The sequence below is a fragment of the Bos taurus genome, chromosome 25 (assembly GCF_002263795.3).
Source record: "Bos taurus isolate L1 Dominette 01449 registration number 42190680 breed Hereford chromosome 25, ARS-UCD2.0, whole genome shotgun sequence".
Classification (NCBI taxonomy): domain Eukaryota; kingdom Metazoa; phylum Chordata; class Mammalia; order Artiodactyla; family Bovidae; genus Bos; species Bos taurus.
The window spans coordinates 37,422,115-37,444,827 of record NC_037352.1 but is presented as its reverse complement, the minus strand read 5'-3'; the positions used below and the strand labels follow the sequence as shown (position 1 = coordinate 37,444,827).

Here is a 22,713-nt window from a genome sequence, read left to right as displayed (position 1 = left end):
TCCCACGTGCTGTGACTAAGGGTTTGACTGCCACAGCTAAACATCCCGCATCCTGCAACTAAGACTCAGAGCAGCCATGTAAATAAATAAATGTTTTTTTAAAAGAGAGAAATTTCTGATTTCCAAAGAGTTGTGGCGTCTGCATTCATTGACATGGAGCCCATACTCAGAAAGCTGCAGCAGCTCCTACGGCCTCCTGGGAACCACAAGAAAAGTGAAATAAAGTCATTTCCACATGTTCTTCAAACAGTGTGGTGTCACTTCTGAGGTCTGAGGAGGTGGCATGTGGGGTGGCCCCCTGAGTCATGGGGAAGAGGGGTCTGTCCTCCCGGTTTCTCCACCCCACTGAGACCCTCCCTGACAAGAGTCCCTCTCTGCGCATCCATCTCTCCAGCCCTGAGCCCCCTCGCTCTTACCTTACCTTCAGGACTGGGGGAGGTTGAGTCACACTGAAGGAGCTTGACAAGATGGCTCACCGATGTGTTTTATTTTAATAATCAACCGCACCAGACGCTCCTCCAGTGAGACTGCTCACTTGAGTTGTGATCAAAACAGCAACTGGAAAGTCACTTTATTAAACCATAAATGTGCGCCGCAAATCACCACTACATTAGCCCTCCGCGGAAGCTGCGCAGAACCCTGCCTGCTGCTTTAACTCGGCGAGGAAGGGAAAGGTAACACCTTGGAACACTGGCTCGTCAGGCTTTAAAAAATCCCCGGTGCGTCTGTCCTACCGCGTTTGGCTGAATTGGCACGTGTGCGCATGCGCACACGCGTGCGCCCACGGTGCTGGGAGCGCAGGCTGGGCGTGAGAGGCGCCTTCGGTACCCCCGCAGGCGGTGGTGGTCCCCATCACAGCCTGCCTGTCCACCGGTCCTACTGGTGAAGACCAGAGTCAGCCAGTCTCAGGACTGGCCACATCAGGATGCCCCTGTGTGTAACACCTGCCTTGGAGCAATGACCATCTGGAGACCTACACGGCAAACCAAGCTGGTAGCCCCTCCCCAAAGTGTTATTGAGAATTCCTTCGTTTGTCTTGGACTCAGTTAATTTAGCTGTAAAATGGTGGGGAGATCGGTGGTTTTCAAACTGTGCCCATGGAACCCTAGCAGAGGCACCTCAGCGACTCCTGTGGTGATCCAGGGGCTCCAAGCTCTCCACCTTGACTTGCACTCGAACAATGATTTTTTATTAATATTTAGTTTTATTTATTTGGCCGCTCCAGGTCTCAGCTGCAGCACATAGGATCTTGATCTTCACTGTGGCATTTAGAATCTTTGAGCTGCAGCATGTGAACTCTTAGTGACAGCATGTGGGGTCTGCTTCCCCGACCAGGGATCAAACCTGGGCCCCCTGCCCTGGGAGTGTGGAGCCTTAGCCGCTGGACCACCAGGGAAGTCCCCAACCCAAACAATTCTACCTTTATCTGTTTTGTATGTCATGGGGAAGGGAGGGAGAGATAAAGGGAATCTAAACCAAAAACTAAAATACACTCGACTTAATGGCTTCCGAGGACATTTCTGATTCTATTCTCCAGGAGATTGTGAATCCGGGACCTTCAGGGACAAGAATATCAGGGGAGGGTCACCTCCACTGTCCCATGGTGGTGTCTTGTGACTCGTCTTGCATCCTAATCAACCCAGGGCTTGTGGTTTGTTACCATGTCTGGCTGCTCGCCTTTTCCCTGCAGAGTCTGGCAGAGTAATGAAGGTGCTTCTACGTCAGTCTTCAGTCCCATGCTTACGGCAGACATCACCAATCAATTTCCATTCTCGATTGCTGAGCCCAGATTTCATTCTTCTCATCCCACTGTTCCAGACAGCCACTGCCAATCGACACGCAAAGGCGTGCAAGATACAGCCTATGTGCCTTTCTCCTTCCCTTCTTGGTAGAAAAAGTCCCTGAAAATGTGAGTACTGGCCTTTCTGTGACTTGACATGATGCTCTTCAAAACATCTCCTTTCTTGTTCAGAGATAAGCTCAAAGAAGATGTGTCTGTGCTGGCCAGTCTCCAAAACGGCCCCAGCGGTCCTCATCTCCTGGTATTGACATCCTGGTGTGGTGAACGGAGCTGAACTGTGCAGCCAATAGGATGCTGTGGAAATGACACAGTGGCTTCAGACTCTCGATCACAAAAGGTACTGTGCCTTCCACCATGCTCTCTCTTGGATTCCTTCGCTCTGGGGGAGACGAACTGCCATGTTGTAAGGATACTCAAGCCACCCTGTGAGGGAGTCCATAAAGCAAGGCACTGATGCCTCCATCCACAGCCAACACTTCATTTACCCGCCATGTGACTGAGCCTCCAGAGAGCAGATTCTCCAGCCCCAGTCTAGCCTCTAGACAACTGCAGCACCAAAAGACGTCTTAACTGAACCTTGTGAGACACCCCTGCACCAGACTCAGCCAGCTAAGCCATGCTCCAATTCCTGACCCACGGAAATTGTGTGAGGTGATACATATGCCTTCTTTAAAGCTGCTCAATTTGGGGATAATTTGTTATGCAGCCATAGGTAACTAATACATTACCTGAATTCACACCTGCTAGGGAGCCCCCAGCACAAAGAGAGACAGCTCGGTGACGCCCTGCCTGACTATGGACTATCAGAGGATAATCTGGCCCCAAACAAGGTGGGGTGTTAGTAAGAACACAGAGTTTTTTGTTTTGTTTGTTTTGACTGTGCTGGGTCTTTGTTGCTGTGCCTGGGCTTTCTCTAGTTGCAGTAGCAGGGGCCACTCTCTAGTTGCGGTAGCGGGCTTCTCACTGCGGTGGCTTTTCTTGCTGTGGAGCACAGGCTCTAGAACTCAGTAGTTGTGGCTCTTGGGCTTAGTTGCTCCGAGGCACATGCAATCTTCCTAGACCAGGGATCGAACCTGTGTCCCCTGCATTGGTAGGCAGATTCATAACAACTGGGCCACCAGGGAAATCCAGTGGGAGTTTTTCGACACAGCTTCAACTTACCCAGTAATTCCTCACTGTGGTGTTTCTTTTCCCTCTACCCCTGCCCGGACAAGCACATCTCTGATTGTTATTTATTCATCAAAAGCAGAAGCCTCCCACCCCAAGAACTAATCATCTAAAATCACAATGATGACCCCCCCCCAAAAAAAGAGAAGAGACTGAATAAAAGCAAGAAAAATATGCATTTTGGTTTCTCTTCACCCTTTCCCTTTTTTATTAAAATACTTGTCCATCACGATTATGAATCTTGAACTCTAATGAGCCACCGGTATTACCATTGTTTATTACTTTTATGTGAGATCTTTTTTTTTATTATTTGTTTGGGCTGAAGCCCAGTCATAGATTTACTGCTTTCCTCATGACTGGTCTTAAAATATTTGATTTCAGCTGTCAGAATGCAAATAACTCCAGATATCCTCATTAAATGGAGACACTGAGGAGGGTTTTATTGTTGGGAGGAAAATGGTGAATAAAAAATGATGCTGATAACATTAAAATGGTCTCGGTATTAACAAAAGAAAAGAGAAGAAGAAAAGAAAGAGGCTGGAAAAGGAGGATCAGGGAGGGGGAAGTGGTTGTAGCTAACAGCCTGATCCATTTCATCTTAAAATCTAGAGAGTCTCCTCCATTTAGCCCCCTTTTCATCTGTCCTTGAAGTTTAATTCCTACCTTTCTGGTTTGTCTCTACAATGTCTTCCCCACAATAATTTTACTTGGAGAAGGAGGACCCACCTGACCCCACGGTGCGTTCAATCAACAGACTCTGAAAATTTCTGGTGATTCTTGACACCCGGCAGCCAGATCTGTGACTGCCCCCTCACGCCCCCCAGCACCGGAAGGATTACATAGGCTGTAATTGCTATGCAAATGTTTGCCAAGTAACAAGTAAGTGACAGATGTGTTCTATGCAGTTTATCAGCATGTCACCAACACGACCACGTTGGCATCCTGCCTGAACCTGGCAAGGGAGATCTTACGCCCATTTCACAGATGAGGTTATTGAGGTTCCCTAAATCTCCCAGCATCACAGGGCTGGTCATTAAGGATCAAAAGCCAGGTGTTCTTACTCCAACTCCCGGCACTTTCTTCTGTATCACAACAAAACCGGAAAAGGGAGAATGGAGTTGAAAATAGGTGTGTTTGACATTGAGAAAGTCACAGAGAGGAAGAGAAGCAGGCACAGTCAACCCTGTGACTGGTTGGTACAGCCTGGAATCTAAGGACATCCTGCAGAAACATTCCCGTCGGCAGCATAACGCATCTTCCAGAAGCCTGCCTGCTGTAACGTCAGGGTACACTGTTGGCTTCCTCTGATGGCAGCATCTTCAATGCTGACTGCTGGGGAGGCAGGGAGAAGGCAGCAGAGCCCTCTTCCAAAGGGTCAGCCCAGTTGCCTACTGCTTCCTACCTGGACATCTCCCCCCTCAGCACCCCTAGCAGAGTTGCTCCCACCCTGGCAGCACGCTGGGCTTACCTGGGCAGCTTTAACCGAATACTGATCCCCAGGCCCTGTCCCAGAGAGTCTGGGATTCAAAGACACAGCAGGAGCAAGAATGTCTGCCCCAGGGAGAGGTGGTCATCTCTAGGAAGAACGTTCCAGCTTCATGACCCCTGGGAATCCTCATCTCCTGTGTGTCCTGCATTGGCAGGCGGATCCTTTACCACCGAGCCACCTCCGAGTGTTACCATATTTCAGTAATTTTCACATTCTTGCATTAGTCAGGATAGGAAAGGCTTTGCGCATTAAAAAACTAACCCTCACGTCTCTGACTGAATTAAGACTTTGCTCAGTCGTGTCCGACTCTCTGCAACCCCATGGACTATATAGTCCATGGAATTCTCCAGGCCAGAATACTGGAGTGGGTAGCCTTTCCCTTCTCCAGGGGATCTTTCCAACCCAGGGACTGAACCCAGGTCTCCCGCATTACAGGCAGATTCTTTATCAGCTGAGCCACCAGGGAAGCCCAAAAATACTGGGGTGGGTAGCCTATCCCTTCTCCAGGGGATCTTCCCAATCCAAGAATCAAACCGGGGGTCTACTGCATTGCAGGAGGATTCTTTACCAACTGAGCTACTAGGGAAGCCCAGGCAGGCAGGGCCAGAGGAAGGGCCAGATTTGCTTTGCTCCACGCAGTCACGCAGGGAGCCAGGCTGACGGAGGCCTCCAAGTTACTGAGATGGGGAAGAAGGCAGACTGGAGAGTCACCCCATCTTTTCAGGGCCTCACCTTGGAAGTGACACTCGCCACTTCTTTTCCATCATTGGTCAGATCTGATCCTACAGCCCGGCCTCACTGCCAGAGTGCAACTTCCGAGAGCTGGGATGAAGAGAAGAGCAGAAGATTGGTGAACTCACGTGACGTCCACCCCACATCCTCACCTCCTTTTCCTTTCTAGCTAGAACATGGACCTAGCCAGCACACCTCATTCAAAGCACCCGCTGCAGCCAGGTGGGTCAGGTTGGCAGAGATCCAATTTGAACCTTTCTGCTCCTTCTCATTTCTTCCAGGGGGATCTGACTTTTGCCTGAACTATTTCTGCATCTTCTTACAGCGTTGCTGGCAACAAATGTTACAAATTTCTGTGGACTTTGCCACACTCCTTATGCTCGGATTTTATGTCCAGACTCATGTTCATTTTAAGGTTCTTTATTTTACCAACTTTATGGCTACACCTACAAGTTTGAATGGGTATGGGGGTGGGGGGTAAGTTGGTCTGATGACAGTATCTTTGATAGAATACTGGCGCTTATACCATCAGTTGAGCTGATTTAACAGAATTTATAATGTATTCAGCAGTTGATGGCTTGAGCCTAATTGAACACAAATTTATAATGCCATCCAGTGTTGTAATTAAAATGTAAAATTAGCTCATCAGATACTGTGTACACACACTCTCTCACAAGGCCTCCGTTTTGCGTATGGTCAATTACATTTTCAAAGTGGAATCCTCAGAAGACTCCACCAGATGAATGGACAGGAAAAGAAATCAACCAAGGACTTGAGCTGGCTCCAAACTGACCAGGAAAACACTCAGAAAATTGTTTTCAAACAAGGAAAGACATTAATTTTCCGAGGTGCTGATTTTGGACTGTGATTAATCTTCCATGCTATTTGGGTTATCACGGAATTATGGGAGCTGGCCACAAGGGGTGGGGCAGGAGTGGGGGGATTGAGTGCATTAAAAAAGAATTGTCCGTGTGTCTCTGTCCAGAGTCCAGGTCATGCAAGAAAGAGAAAATAGGACCTTCCCCATGCCACCCCTCAAACAAAACAAGTCCTTAATGATGATCTGCAGACACAGATAATCATTAATTCCAATTGGTCTTCTTGCTATGTGGTGACTTACCTGTCGTGAGGGCATCTTCAGGCTTAAAATTACATTTTGAGCCTAGAAACACTCCTTCTGTAAATATTGTTAAAGAATAATTAGAGATAGAAGGGAGCGATGCTGGTAATGGGGAAACCGTTCTCACCACGGGGCTCATGTTTGCCTTCTGCCGTGGTAGAATAGAGGAGCCCTTTCTTCAACTCGGGAGACACAGGAAGGGATGAACTAGCTGTGGGACTTCTTGAGTGCTCCCTTTTATTTGGGGGCGTGAACACCTGTCTGTTTCGGGAAGGGGCTCCTCCACCCCAGCCTGTCCCCTCCTCTCTCCCCACTGCTCCTGGTGGTGTTGGGTTGTATCTGGAGTTAGCTGAGCTTAAGGGTAAGACCCCCAACTTCAAGTTCAGGGGATTCCCTCAAATCTCTCCCAGGTTCTATAATTCACTAGAACAAGTCACAAGATGCAGGAAAGCACTGTACTCACAATTACAGTCTTATTGGAGCAGAAGGATGCACTTGAGAACCAGCCAAATGAAGGCTTTGGCTTTGGCCAGATCTGGGAGGTGTCCAACTGTGAAGCTTCCGCCGTCTTCTCCCCAGAGTCCTGACACTGTTAACCCTCCCGGCCATGCTGTGTGACACACTCAGTATATTGCTAACCAAGGACGCTCATCCAAACTTCCACGTCCAGAGTTCTTACTGGGGCTTCATTACGTAGGCGTGATTGAATCTCTGGCCGCATGATTGAATTTCCAGCCCCCTCCTCCAACCTCCGAGGTCAAGCTGATTTTCACGGTTCAGAGCTCCAAGCTTCTAATCACGTGGTTGGTCTTTCCATTTGGCCAGCCCCCATTCACAGTCATCTCCGTATAACTTAAACTATCCTAGGGTCCTCCACACTTCACCTCATTAGTATAAACGATCGTCAGGTGTGGTCTGAGGACCCCAGATTGAATCCCAAAGACCCTTCTCTCACTTGGGAAGCTCCAGATGCTAAGACATTACCTCCTGGGAGTCAGGACAAAAGCCAATCTCTCTTTAGGGGAGACAGAATTTCTTACTGCACAAAGCGGCATCCCCCACAGAAGGAAGAATCAGTTCAGTTCAGTTCAGTCGCTCAGTCGTGTCTGACTCTCTGCGACCCCATGAATTGCAGCATGCCAGACCTCCCTGTCCATCACCAACTCCAGGAGTTCACTCAGACTCACGTCCATCAAGTCAGTGATGCCATCCAGCCATCTCATCCTCTGTTGTCCCCTTCTCCTCCTGCCCCCAGTCCCTCCCAGAATCAGGGTCTTTTCCAATGAGTCAACTCTTCGCATGAGGTGGCCAAAGTATTGGAGTTTCAGCTTTAGCATCAGTCCTTCCAGTGAACACCCAGGACTGATCTCCTTTAGATTAAAATATGCTTACTCCTTGGAAGGAAAGTTATGACCAACCTAGATAGCATATTCAAAAGTAGAGACATTACTTTGCCAACAAAGGTCCATCTAGTCAAGGCTATGGTTTTCCCAGTGGTCATGTATGGATGTGAGAGTTGGACTGTGAAAAAAGCTCAGTGCTGAAGAACTGATGCTTTTGAACTGTGGTGTTGGAGAAGACTCTTGAGAGTCCCTTGGACTGCAAAGAGATCCGACCAGTCCATTCTAAAGAAGTAAGAATAGCTGTGTCTTATCTGGGGTCACCTTTGAGCAGGCCCAGTCAGAGATGCCCAGAGAGCCCAAGCCCATCTCCCCAGGACCCGGATTGGTCCTCATACTCACCGGCGAGGACCTGCTCCATGCCAGGTGACAAAGAGGAGCCCCCAACTCTTCACTCGGGGGCTCCTGAGCTGCACGTGCTTCCACTGAGAGCATCTACTCCCTGGAAGGGTTGGGCTGGATGGGAATGGGGTCTCCAGTCTGCAGTGGGGGCTTTCTGTTGGGGAGCCAGGCAGGGCATCGGGGTCAGTGCCCAAGCCGGAAAGCCCCCTTAAGCTTCAGTGGGCATCAGCGTGGTGTGGGGTGTCACCTGTCACTTTCACAGCTGATACAGGTTTCAAGCCTCCATAGTGAGGGTAACTGCTCCAACAGGAACCTCACCAGGGGTGTTCACGGTAAAGGGGCAGCCCAGGTGGGCTGGGGGCTCCCTCCAGGTGGCACAGGCTTGGAGAAGGGACACCCCATCCAGGCTGCTCACACAGAACCTGAGGAAGACCAGACCTCAACAAGGAGAACAGCTCCACTTACCTGGAGAGACTGGTTCTTGGTTATCTTCACCCTTCTCTCAGCTTTTCATAGCTTTTATTTCACACAAGCACATCAGCTCCCCGGCGTGCGTGCCAGGAGAGGCGAGGGCCCCTGTCAAACGGACCTCATCCCCGAGGCTGATGCCACGATCCATGTGGACTCACATCCCCTCCCATCACCAACGCCCTACCAGGCCCCCGGCAAGTCTTCATCTCTCACAGATCCGTACCAAGGTACCGCAGACTTCAGCTGCTTAAACAACAGAAACCCACTGTCCTAAAGCCCTAGAGGTCTAGGTGTCAGCAGGGTTGGGTCTTAGGGCCGTGAGGGAAGGGTCTGTTCCAGGCCTCTCTCCTAGCCTCTGGAAGTTCCAGCTTATGGTGATGTAACGCTGCAGTTCACATGCTGTTCTGTGTGAGTGTGTGTGTGTGTTGTGTACGCCTGTGTCTCCATTTTCCCCTTTTGTTGAGGCTACCCATCACATTGGATTAGAGCCTACCCCAGTGACCCTTATTTTAACTCTGTGAAGACCCTAATGATCTCGAAGTTCACATTCCGAGGCAGGGGCCTTAAGAATGGCAACATATGGGTGGGGGAGGGGAGCCCAAATTGAACCCATAGCACAGTGGCCCCCAGCCTACATCACAGCCTCCCCTGGTGGTGACCAGAGCCCTTATTCCGTGGAATTGCCTCTCCTATGAGGCTCCTACACGCCTTCAGACAGTTCCAACCTGCCCCGTGGAGAGGCGGGGGACATCAGACATCAGAGCTTTTATCCAGGCCATTGTTACAGATGGCGCCTCTGATAGCTGCGTTTTAATACCTTCTCAGCAACATCCCCCACACACACCCCACCTCTCTCTGACCAGAAGCCTTGTGTAATCAGGGGCCCCACAAGCTGCCAACTGGGAGGGAGGTCGGGTATCTGTGATCTGAGCTGCTGGGAATGGGGGGTATTAATGGAGGAGGGCATACTGGCAGAGCAGGGGAAGGCACCAGGTGGCCAGTCTACATCCAGCCTCAGACGTGCCTACAGACACAGCAGCAGTTATGATTTAACCAGAAATCAGGTCCCTACTCTCTATTCTTAAGAGCCCCCTGGACTGCAAGGAGATCAACCCGGTCCATCCTAAAGAAAATCAACCCTGAATATTCATTGGAAGGACTGGTGCTGAAGCTGAAGCTCCAATACTTTGGCCACCTGATGCGAAGAGCCGACTCCTTGGAAAATATCCTGATGCTGGGAAAGATCGAGGGCAGGAGGAGACGGGGGTGATAGAGGATGAGGTGCTTGGTTGGTATCACCGACTCAACGGACATGAGTTTGAGTAAATTCTGGGAGACAGTGAAGGACAGGGAGGCCTGGCATGTTACAGCCTATGGGGTCGCAAGGTGTCAGACATGACTTAGCGACTGAACAACAACAAAAAAGCCCTCGACAATATGATTATTCTCTTTCCTGGCCTTTTTCACAGGTGATGGAGAAGGTTCCCATGGATGCATCCTGTGGGCACGTCAAATGAGTGTGTCCCACCCTTATTCCTTCTCGGTTTGTAAACACACATGCAGCCAACCCTCGCTTCTGTGGACCACAGCCTGGAAGGGACAGAAACTGCACATCTGTCGCCAGCACTCACTTGAAGAGTATGTAACTGTGTTCTTCAATGCCCCACATTCATTTCTCGCTCCTCAAGTCGTGGGCTGAATGATAAGATAATGGTAAACTAGATGACTTATATTTTCCAGCAAACACGAGTACCTCGTGCCTTTGAGCCCAGCTCCTCGGTGCCTCTGAAGGGCTCTGAAGGTCGTGGGCCCTGAGGACTTGCTGTGACGTGGCAGCCAGTCATATAGCATGTCCCCAAATCTGGCTGGGATAAAGCCACTCCTCCCTACCAAGGTATGACGGTCAAGCTGAAAGACAATATGTTTCCTGGCTACTGCCAGTGCTGGGTCAAGGGCAGCCTTGGGCGCGAGGAGCCCCAGCCCAGCAGCTGTCCGGCACGTGGGTGAGGGTGGGCGGAGCAGGGGACAGACGGTGTGAATACAAAGGCAGTTGTTGTAATATCATCACCGCCATGCCCCACAGAGGGTCTGGACCAGGCTGAGCTCTCCATCCTCATCAGCTCCTTTACTTTGCACAAAATCCCTGTGAGGTCTGTGTCTTGAGCACCACCTTATAGATGAGGAAGCTGGTTGGGAGAAGTGAAGTAACCAGCTTAAGGGCAAGGTCAAAGCTGCCATTCACACTTGGTCCTGCCTGTTCCCAGCCTGGACTCCACCCCCCATTGTGCTCACAGCCTCCCGCCAGGAGTCCAGGAAGAGCTGAGCCTGTGACTAGCTTCCTAATTACTTTTCCCCACCCCCCGCCCCCCATGCGCTGCAACAACACGCACGAGACCCCATCTGCGGCGATGTCTCTCAGCTCCCCAGCACGCCCTGCACCACACGCCTTCATTAAGCAAGCTAATTACTTGCCAACTTGAGAGCCCAATCAGGCCTACTGCGGGAGATGCCTCTGGGTCTGCTCTGACCACGGAAGCCCCAGGGCACCCCTGGCTCCCACGTGGGACCTGGCCTGGGGCTGTCTCAACATCCCATAACCGCCCCCCACCCCGTTCATCATCTGGCTGTAGACCGACAGGCAGAAGGAGCCTTAGTCTGGGCAGGGATGTCCATAGAGCCCAAGGGATGTCCATGAGGGAAGGAGTGAGCGTGTCTGAAAACACTTTCAACAACAGACAAGCCTCCTTTGCCATGGAAATAGCTCTTCTCGTTTGCTTTGCACCTACTGTGCGCAGGCCGGGGTTGAAGGCGGGGGTCTCTGAGGTACCCACATAAGAGCATTTGGGTTTGGCTCTAGACCCCAGACAATGCCTTTGTCCATTCCTTGTAATTCCACCTCCCACCCCAGCAGGCTCAACCCTGCTTCACTTGTCCAGACCCCCAAAGTTCCTTCTGTAATAAGGATATATGTGATGTCTGCCCACAACAGTCACTCAGCACTTCACAATTTACAAACTCTTTTATATCCTAACTTACAGGAATCCTCTCTGAACAAGCTTGTACCCACTTTACAGATGAATACACTGACATGGAGAAGGAGGAAATATATTAGAACTCTTCTGGTAGCAAGTAACAAAGAAACTCCTAGATAATTAGATTGGGAGGAAGTGTTAAATCTTGGGTTACACAATTGTAAATTGAGGAGTAGAGTAAGATGGCTTCAGGTAGAGTTAGATCTAGGTGCTTAAATGAGTCATCAATAATCTCCCTGCCCTCAGTTCTTGACTCTAGGCCCCTCTGGGCTGGCTTTAGTCTCAGACAGACTCTGTCCTCAGAGTGCAGAAGGACCAGTGGCTACTCCCGGCTTCTGTCCCATCAGTGCATCACCACGCTGAGCAGGTCAGAGTGAGACAGGGATTGGCCCCTGCTTTCCTGCCCTCAGCACCTTGTGTGAAGACTCACAGAGACCACCCCACCCCTACTGCTGACCTGGTCTGGCCGAGCTTGCTGGCCCAGGCTCCCTTAGACCACCCTGCCTGACAGGGCAAGACCTGAGACTCTCTAGTCCCCTAGGATCCCTCCCTCCCACCACCCACTCTGTCCATACCACTGACACTCTCGTTCCATGCCCAGCCACTGTGCTCTGCTCTGAGTCCTCCAAAGAAGCTCTGCACGGAACCCTCCCTGACTGCGGCCGAGGCCTGCCTCCTTTCCAGCGACGTCACAACAAGCACCACACAGCCTGCTGCCCTCTGTGCATGAGTCTACACTTCCTACCAGGGCCCAAGAACTCTCTAGAACACGCCTGTTTTCAGCTCAGCTCCTGACCTCCTCAAAGGCGCTGGCACACAGCCTTCTGAATGAACGGGCTCGTGGTTGATGAGCATGCTGATGGAGGCAGCCCTGTGCACACGCTGGAGGCCACGGGCACCGGACTTCAGTGGGTGCCAGCCAGCTGGGGCTCTGCATGGCTCCATCTCAATGAGGTGGGGGGAACCTTCCAGCTCACATGTGTGCTCAAGAGGCACCTCCATTCGCGATGGCTCCCCAAACCCTCCAGCCAGGAGCCTGGGAGTGCATGGTGAGTGTCAGTCTGCAGGTGGTCTCCTAGCAGAGCTCCATGCAGAATGGAGGGTTAACCAGCAGCCTCAGCAACCCGGCACAGGAGCCACGCGTAGGCTAAGGGCTGCACTCAAGGGAGTGGGGACCCTCCCCAAGAAGGCTGTGAGCTGCCTAATCACCCCCACCCCAACCCCCTCCCCAACCCCTAGCCCCCTCCGCGGGTGGACCCTCCCTGAGGCTGGAAGGTCTGGCAGACAGCAGCTAACACAACAGTTTCTGGAACTCATTTGAATTTATCCCTCACCTGACCCTCCTGCCAATGCAGGAGACATAAGAGAAGCAGGTTCCATCCCTGGGTGGGGAAGATCCCCTGGAGGAGGGCATGGCAACCCACTCCAGCATTCCTGCCTGGAGAATCCCATGATCAGAGGAGCCTGACAGGTTATAATCCATGGGGTCTCAAAGACTTGGACACGACTAAACCGACCCAGCAAACATGCACACACACACACCTGACCCAGAACGTGGAAGAACTTGGGGACCCAAGCTGGGCTCGCAGCAGAAACCCGACAGATGTTCGTGGAAGCCAAAGGGCCCTCGATGTACCGGCCTTGGCCCCCTCTGTAACACCCACTTCTTCCCCTCCCTTGCGGTTTTCCCCACACCGTCCTGAGGCCAGCGGCCGCAGAACAGGCGGGCGTGGCTGCCATGGCGTGGGAAGCAGGCGGGCTTTCCCACTGGCTGCCCCGCTGAGATTCGATGGTGGGGACAGAAGTGGACATTAGGAAATAGTAACGCTGCAACCTAGGGTACTGGGGTGCGAGCAGAGGAGGTGAGATTCTGGACGTGCTCTGAAGGGGGCGCCCTTGAGACTTGTAGATGAATTGAGGGAAGTCAGTTGCCCTGAACTCCACCAGGCAGGCCTTTGGGAGGGCTTGAGGCCGCGGAGGAGGTATTGGAAATTCAGTCTGGAGGCTGATGTCTAAGCAGACATCCAAGGGAAGGAGTCAGAAAGGCAGTGGTACCCGAGAGCTTGCAGTTTCAAGGGAGGTGTGGTCCGGTATGTGTCAGTTGCTCAGTCATGTCTGACTCTTTGCGACCCCTTGGACTGTAGCCCACCAGGCTCCTCTGTCCAAGAATTCTCCAGACAAGACTACTGGAGTGGGTTGCCCTGCCCTCCTCCAGGGGATCTTCCCGACCTAGGGATCAAACCCGGGTCTCCTGCATTGCAGGCAGAGGCTTTACCATCTGAGCCACCATGGAAGCCCCAGCGGGGGCGGGGGGGGGGGGGGGGGCGGAATACACTCAGAGCTCTTTGATGAATTGATGGCTTTGAGACTCTCTGTGGTCGGAGATCCTAGCCCTGGGGCTCAGTTAGGGGGTTGGTGGGTGAGGGGAGAGGTGGGGTCAAGAGAGAAACCAACCTGCATGGTGTGCTTAGTAGCTCAGTCGTGTCCGACTCTTTTCAACCCCATGGACTGTAGCCCATCAGGCTCTTCTGTCCGTGGGGATTCTCCAGGCAAGAATACTGGAGTGGGTTGTCATTTCCTTCTCCAGCAGATCTTCCTGACCCAGGGATCGAACCGGGATCTGCTGCATGGCAGGCAGATTCTTTACCAACTGAGCTCCGAGGGAAGCCCCAACCTGCCTGGTGGGAGGCACGCAGAAGAATGTTTTCCCAGGAGGCAGAAGTAAGCGACCGTATGGCTTCAGAGTGGAAGTTGCGGATCGGGGGAAGGCAGGAGTTAGGGTGGGGAGGGCGGATGGGGATTAACACTCTGGATTTAGCAGCGGGGAGGTCCCGGGGCTTCGGGGAGCTGCTCCCAAGGATCGGCATGGGCCAAACCTACCTGGAATGGGTTTAAGAGATGGGAGGGGCGGGGGTTGGTGGGGAGAACCCGCGCCTGGGGGAACTTTGTTGCAAAGTGAAGCCAAGCCGGAAGAAGGGCTGGAGCTGGAGCAGGAAGAGGGGCTGGGAGGAGAGGCTTTTCACGCGGCAGGAATCCCGGGCCCCCCACTCCCCTGCGCATCCACAGCGCGGAGCGCGAAGTCGTGCTTTTACCAGACTCAGAAGGACTCCAGGCGGCCCACGAGCCGCACCAACGGCCACCCCCGGACAGATGCCGCCGCTCGCCCGCCCGCCCGTGACTCCCTGGCGCCGATGCAGGGCCTCCTGGCAAACCCGCGTCGGCCCCCTCCTCCCCCGCCCTACCTAGCTGAATAATTTAGGCGCTATTCTGAGTTAAAACCAAAGAAAGCAATTTGGAGTGACTAACTCCTCGAGAAATTTATGTTCCCCCAAATGTCTTGCTGGTAACAATGCTGGAAGCCATTTATCCCCTTAATTTCAGAGGCGCTGCTTCTGGAAGGAGCTCTTGGGCTGAGATGGTCTCTTTTTTTTTTCTCCAGGCAGGCCCCCCTAGGGGGTGGGGGGCGGGGTCAGGGTGGGCCACATGACTCCTGGAGGGACGTCCAGACCAGCCTCGAGGACAGGGGCCGGTTCCTGAGAGACCACGGCATCACCCATGTAGCCATTCACAAGGTGGCCTCAGAACTTCACAGTTGGAAAGGTTGGAAGGGGGATGCTGAGCTCAGCTGGACTGCAGCAGTATGATATATGAGCAGATCCCCGTGAACCAGGGGCTTCAGAAAGGTGACAAGGAACTGCAGGGGCTCCAGGTGAGCATGAAGGATGGTCTGGAAGAACATAAATGGGGCAGGGAGAAGAGATGGAGGGGTCAAGGGGGGAGAAAGCCCCATCTCTGCCCCTGCAAACCTGCCCCAGCTCCCCAGAGAGAGCCCTCACCCACTCTGGGCCCCCAGCCCCTCATCCTTCCCTGAACCCAGCCCTGTCCCGACTGGACTGGGAGCATCTGGGTCCAGATTGGCCTTTCCCTGGCCTGGACACTTGCCAAGTGTGAGTCTGGGAGGAGAGGTATCCAGCAGAGGAACAACCGGTACAAAGGCCCCGAGGTCCCACATTCCTCCGTGTGTTCCAGCAGCGAGGAGACCAGCAGAAGTGGCGGGACCTGGGTCTGATCCTTGTCGTGCTCAGCACTGGCCTGGCACACAGTAGGAGCCTTAAGGATGGCAGGTGAATGAATGGGGAGGGGGTAGATAAAGAGGCGCATACGGTGGGGAGATGGCCCCTGCCCATCACAATGGCTCTATGATGCTCTGGAGCTGAAATGTGCCCCCTGTCCTGCTCTGAGCATGGGGCGGCCATGGAGTCTGGCCTTCGTCCTGCTGACTTCCTCCAGGACTGTTGGGAGATGGGCGTCAGGACCCTGATGATGAACCCAGGCTGGTGGCCCCTGCCTGCCTGGCACACAGGCACCGCTCCCACAGGGCCTCGGTCTCCTCCTTTGTAAGATGGGGAGGCAGGGGGCATTCCAAAGTGGGGACTGAGGTGGGGAGAGGGTAGGTCTCAGAGAATCTGGCTCTTGTGATAGCCCTGTGGAGCAGGGCATGTTTCCTTCCAGAAGAGACTGGGCGTGGCAGGGACCTCCCTGGGGACTCCAGAACATCTTGGGGTCACCCTAGGGAAGGCACTAGAGACAGAGACAGGAGCCTGGGAACCCCACAGTCCCCAGCCGCAAGCTCTGAGCTGGGGCAGGAGGCAGAAGATGGACCCGCCTCCATCCTGTGGGAGAAGCAAGAGCTGCAGAGATGGACCGTGAAGGCTTCCACCCAGCTGATATATGGGGCTGCTTCATTCTCGAAGAAGAAGAAGCACGTCCCCATCAGCGAGGGGCTCATCAGGGAGGGAGGCTTTGATTCCTCAGTAAACGAACCACCTCATTGAATGGAGCATCGTGGCACGCTGGGCACCCCCCACAGGCCTCCTCATTAACTCTCACGATCCTCAGGTAGGCCGTTTGTCTCTGTCTTTAAAAAGTGGGGAATAAGCTCAGAGAGGTAGAGTGACTACCCAAAAGCCACGCAGCATGGGGATGACTGAGTTGGTATTCAAACACAGGTTTCTCCGGCTCCTAGTGGATTCTACCAACCCACTGTTTGATATCTGCTCCTGAATCCTGATCTCAAGAAATAAAGTTTTGAGGTTGGAGAAAATATTCCATTTTCACCTTGAAAGGATGAGTCTCCTGTCCCCAGAGTTCAAAAGGGCTTCAGTTACTCTTCCTACTGTCATATTTCCCAGGAGGAATCAAAGGCGCTAAATTTATGGTGTCTGAAGTGAGATTTATGGTGTTTAAAGCGACTTCTCGAGCATCCCAATAAAGGCTCTGATTTATAACTAACGCATTGTTTTAAACGCATTATAAATGATAAAAATCGGGCCTGCCAATGCACCTCATGAGAAGTCATATTAAGGGAGGAAAAGAAACGGTGAGATTAGATGTTGCATTAAAAGATAGAGTGATGGATTAAGGCCCAGAGTGTGAATTTAGTGTGACTTGCCAGAAAAAGTTGGGGAGCTGTAAATCTAAAGTGACAATCTGTGTACAGTGGACCAATATTTGTCACTTTTATTATACTTTGTTCAGAATTGGTGATGGGTCATTATTTAGACACACACACCAACAATGCTCAATAAAGCTCAGAAGTGGAAGCTTCTTCTGGTAAGGATACAGGCTAACAGACTTCCCTGGCAGTCCAGTGGTTAAAACTCCATGCTTCCACTGCAGGGGGTACGGGTTCAACCCCTGGTCAGGAAACTAAGATCCTACATGCCCTGCAGTGCAGCTCCGCCCCCCACAAAAGGGGAGGGGGATACAGGGTAAAACCTCAACTCCAAACCACAATGTCAGCTCAGAGGCCATTGCATAATGGAAGATTCTCCCCGTCGTATTCAGAAAACATTCCAAACCCATAAAATGTGGGAAAGGCTCTCAGAGGGTCCCCAACCATTCTCAGGAAGCGAGGGGAGGGTGACACCCACATCTTCCGAGTGGCGGAGGCCCACCCCCGCCCATGTCAGCATCCTCATCAATAGCAATAGCAGTGACGATGATCAGAGGGCCTGACATTGCTCCTGGTCACTTGTTCAAAGAGCTTCTGAGAGCAAAGGTGGCTGGAACCAAGGGCATGCTGGCTCTTCACCTTGGGAGGTCGCAAGTCCCTGTCTTGATCAGAGATACTAGGCTAGATTGGATTGTTGTTCCCAACTCTCTCCTCTCTCTGTACCTGGATAACAGATTCATGCTCTCTGCTCTGTGACTTGCAGTATTTCTCACTGTGGGAGGGATACACGTCCCTGCCAGAAAGAGAACCCCCGTAGTCCCAGTCCCAGCTCCCTAATCATATATGTCCTGTAGGTAGCACCTCACTCTACTTTCTATTTTAAGGTAACTCCAATCACCTCCTAATCCACCTCAGGCCTGGACCTCCCAAGAGGCTCACAGGAAACCTCCTTCCCCCAAGAAAGTCATTTTGATTGACTATATTTCTGTTCCCCCAGATTCAAGCTTTTGTCAGTTCTGTCAAGCGAGTTTCTTTGTCATAGTGCTTTTAAAGAACCCTAGAATTTCTCTACCAAGGTTCCCCATGGAGCCCCAGAGCCAGACCTTCTTATGAGATGTTTTTAGAACCCACAGAGACCTGTGGAAGTGGGGCAGGGGAGGGGAGACAGAACTGGAAACCTAGCCAAAACGCTATTCCTTCTCTTTCATTCCCTCCACTCTAGATTGGCATGTGGCTAATGAGAAAACTATTTCATGGGGGCTCCTTGTGGACCCTGCCCCCAGCACGCTCATTTTTTGTGTGGTCTCTTCCTATAGGCTCTGGGCTTGGTCATGTGACCAAGAAGAGTCTTGCAGATTAGGGCTTGCACTCTTGGAGATTCCCTCTTGAAACCCTAACCTACCTTGCAGGCAAGACAGAACTGCCCGGCCAGCCCTCAGCTGTTCCAGACATCCCAACTGAAGCGCCAGGCGTGCGGGTAAAGCCACCTGGAAATCTTCAACCCCAACCAAGCAGCTGCATGAGGAATCTCAGATGAGATCAGCAGAAGAACCATGCAACTGAGCCCAACCCAGATAACAGAATGAATAAATGATGGTTGGGGGGTGGTGTGTCACACAGTGTGACGGACTGACGTAGATCTGTGAATTTTTTGACATCCCCTTGTCCCACTCATCCTTGGGCTTAGCAGAGGGTCCTCACAGGTCCTCTTGAGGGTCCCTTCTTACGAAAAACCCATGGTCTCTCCTTCCCTTCCCTGTCCTCTTAGAGGGGACAGCAGACAGGGTGGTTTGCAGGGAGGATGTTTTTCCAGATATCCCTCTAGTCAACAGGATCTCTTGGGAACTAGAGAGCTCTTTGATCCCACTTTTCCTGGAGCACTACCCCCTACCCTGCCTACTCATAAGCAGAAAATATCTCGCAGACAAATGCATGTACACCCATTTTCTTTTCATCCCCCGCTTTGAAGGATTTATTCCCCTGCTGGCAGAGGGATGTCCATCAGGGCATCACAGAAACGGGCTCAGTGTTGACCCATCCCCGCCCCCAAATCAGCCACTTTCATCCGTCGCCGATGGGAAGGTTTTCATACAAACCTTCCAGGGAAGGCATTTTGATCACAGTTCACGAAACTTCAGTCATTTTCCCTGAACTCAGTCATCCCACTTCCAGGAACCAACCCTGAAGATACACAACAAACCGTATGACAGAGAAATTCTGGGAATTGTAGCAGTATCTGTAGAAATACTCATAGAACAGAGAGCTGTTGAGAAACCTGTGGTCTGTTCACATAGTGGACGTTGTGTAGTTGTCAAAAAAAAAAAGAAAATTAAGATCTCTATGTCTCGATGTGGAGAGAGTCCCAGAATGCATTAAGTTAAAAAAAAAAAAAGATAAGAAAACAGTATTTACCGTGGAGTTATTTTTTTGTGTAAGAAAGAAAAGGAAAAGAAATACATGTACACACATATCTGCTCATTTTTGCAAACAGAAACACTGGAGGATATCCTCAAAATTAATGAAATTGGTTACCGACGGGGTGGGTGTGGATCAGGTACTTCTCTGACCGAACCTTTTAAATACAGTTTTCACTTTTGTGTCAAAAGTTAACAAGGTTGGGGGGGATGGGAAATGCCTAAAAATAACTAGGAACATAAACGAACCACACTGTGTATCAAACTGAAAACATAACTGTAGAGATTTTTTGAAAAAAAAAAAATGTTGAATAGTTAATAGTTACTCTATGTTTTAAACAATTCCTCACCAGCGTCTTTAATGGACCAGGCAAGCCTAGTCCATCACGGGCACCCAATAAAAGCTTTCTGGAGTAAATGAATGAATGAATGGCTCAAGGACAAAGACAGGAAGCTGAGAGTCCTGTTCTCCCCTCAGCCCAGTTGTCTCTGCCCTTCACAGTTTATACAGCATGGCTTCCCAGGTCGCACAAGTGGTGAAGAACGTGCTAGTCAGTACAAGAGACTTGGGTCCGATCCCTGGATCAGGAAGATCCCCTGGAGGAGGGCACAGCAACCCACTCCAGTATTGTTGCCTTGAACATCCCATGGACAGAGGAGCCTGGGGAGCTACAGTCTATAGGGTCGCAGAGTCCGACGCGACTTCGTGTGCACCCAAGGTCTGTTAAAAGCAATTTCATATCAAAAAAACGAGCCACAGGTGGTATCTGTGGCCCACACTCCTGCGCACCCTGCCCCCAGCAAGATTTTAACACCCCCCCTGCTGACTTCTTCCCGTTTTCTGTCCTGGTTCCCCTTCTGCCTTACCTGCCTCCCGGGGAAGACTTTCCTTAATAAAACACTGGCCATTTTATGTTTGCTGGGGCTGTGGTCACAAAGCACCACATGCTGGCGGCTTCCACAACAAAAATGTAAGTCGTCTGTGGAGGCTGGAACTGTGAGGTCAAGGTGTCGGGGGCGGGGGGGTTCCTCTGCACCCACTTTCCTTGGCTTGTCGATGACCATCCTCTCCCCGGGTCCACATGCGGTCTTTCCTCTGCGGGTCTCTGTGCCCAAATGTCCCCTTTTTGGAAGGACACCAGTTGTTGTGGACAAGAGCCCACGGTCATTCCTGCATCACAATCATCTGCAAAGACCCTATTTCCTAATTCACAGGGACTGGGGGTCAGGACCTCGACATCTTCTGGGGACACAATTCGACCCCTAACACTTGCATATGACCCTGACTTAGACCAGTGCATTGCTGATTGCTAGCAGGACTGGTGCAAGGATTAATTATCAATACACATCAAGCACGAACCACAATGTTGGGGACAAAGCAAGTAAGTATATGATTGTTTTTATTATTATGATTGCTATACATGGAGGCATGGTTTCCACTCTCTTGAACACCCTACTGCTGTATGGCTGAGCCCCCTTCACTGTTCACCTGAAACTACCACAACATTGTTAGTCGGCTATGCCCCAATACAAAATAAAAAATTAAAAAAAAAAAAAAATACCCTACTGCTGGCCACTGAGCTGGTGCCATCCCACCTACCAGTCAGTTTTCATCCTGTCCTCAATTGTGAGTGCTTACCAGGCTCACCAGTCCCATAAAACAAAGCGAAGGTCTCGTTCTGTGTCTCCGAGCTTGGAAGAGGCAAAAATCACTTATGGAAAGATTAAAGCCAAGGAAGAAAACGACCCACGCCACAGGGACAAAGGTTACCTCGTCCTCAGGATGCCAGCAGCCTCACTGCTGTCAGCAGATGCGATCATAAAAAGTGAGGACCCTCCAGAGCCTCCTCGTCATATTTACAACTGTGCGTGGGACCGAGGAATGCCCAAGGAGGAGGCGCACGTGCTGAGTTGGCAGGTATCAGGGTCTTAAGGGATGGAAGCAGCGAGCTGGCGTTTTCTACACTGCTCTGAAGTCAGCGGGGTGGGGGGAGGGGTGCAGTTTAGGAGGAGGGATGGGGGCAGGGAGGACTCCCCTTTGACAGCAGGCAACACAGGGACTCGTGGCCACTTTTGCAGGAAGCCCAGGCGGGTGTCCATACGGGTCCACCCAGCAGGCACGTGTCCTGGCCCCAGCATTCAGTCGCGGTTTGAGCACCGTGGTGGAGACCGCTCCACTTTTCCCCTTGTCAAATATTATTTCAAAGTGGCTGGAGAGGCGGGGGTGGGGGGTGGGGGGGAGCTCTGAGCGTGCGGTAGGCGGGGCCGCAGCTCTTGGCTTAGTTCAAGGTGCAGAGGTCCCCCGCGCCCGACGCCAAATGAAATAATGCATTTGTGCATGAAAAGAGAATCTCGGAACAAAAGACCGAGAGCACTGCGTGTCCCACTCTTGGCCTTGGTGATGCTTGACATTTCTGGGAAATGAATTTAGCGCAACAACCAACAATTCAAAACGTTGCGCTAAACAACCGATGCGAATAGAAGCGGTGGGAGAAGAAACAGCGGTGAAGACGAAGCGCGTCCTAAAATAGTCCGCGTTGGCTGCTGCGTCCACGCGAGCAGGGGGAGGCAGGTTGTCAAGGGAGCTTTATTAAAGCAGAGACAGAGGCAGGCGCGAGGGCGGGCTATTGAGGAAGCGTATGCGTGCAGGGGGGTGGGGGGGAGGAGGATTCGTTCTGATGAATTCAGATTTATCATGCGTAAACTCCCGGAGAATGGTCCAGATTCCACTTTCGAGCCCCCAGGGCCTGGCCGCTGGCCAAGCCGTGACCACCGTGTCCCACGGCCGGTCCCACGGGCCCCGCCTGCTCAACCTGTCCAAAATGGAAGTAATCCCCCAGCACACCCGATCTCACTGCCTTCGCCATTCCCCACCTCCCCTTTTCCCACCCCCATCCAACCTGCTTCCACCTAGAGGCAGCCTTGGGCCAGGAGGATGGGTACAGGCTTGGAAGCAGCTCTACCAGGGGTCTGGGTTCAAATCCTGACTCTGACACTTACTGGGCTTCCAGGGGGCCCTAGTGGTAAAGAACCCGCCTGCCAAAGCCGGAGACATAAGAGACACAGGTTCCATCCCTGGGGCAGGAAGATCCCCTGGAGGAGGGCATGACAATCCACTCCGTTATTATTGCCTGGAGAATCCCATGGACAGAGGAGCCTGGCGGGTTAAGTTCTAGTCCTCCTTGAGCAAGTTCTTTTCTCTGAGCCTCAGTATCCCCTTCTGTGAAATGGGTATAACAGCCGCACCTGCTTCCAGGGGCTTCAAACTTGTCACAGTGGAGAGCTGCGCC

At 51.9% G+C, this 22,713-nt stretch overlaps 1 long non-coding RNA gene across 2 annotated transcripts; it reads left to right on the top strand.

The window, feature by feature from the left end:
* Positions 1-14,319: 14,319 nt before the first annotated feature.
* Positions 14,320-19,385, top strand: LOC132343876 (uncharacterized). 2 transcript variants are annotated; one of them, XR_009492883.1, is made up of 3 exons: positions 14,320-15,263; positions 15,584-15,678; positions 18,419-19,385. It is a non-coding gene; the product is annotated as an uncharacterized lncRNA (long non-coding RNA). The 2 variants fall into 2 exon arrangements; XR_009492882.1 differs by lacking the exon at positions 18,419-19,385 and adding an exon at positions 16,564-16,809 and having other exon boundaries at positions 15,584-16,453.
* The last annotated feature ends 3,328 nt before the right edge of the window (positions 19,386-22,713 follow it).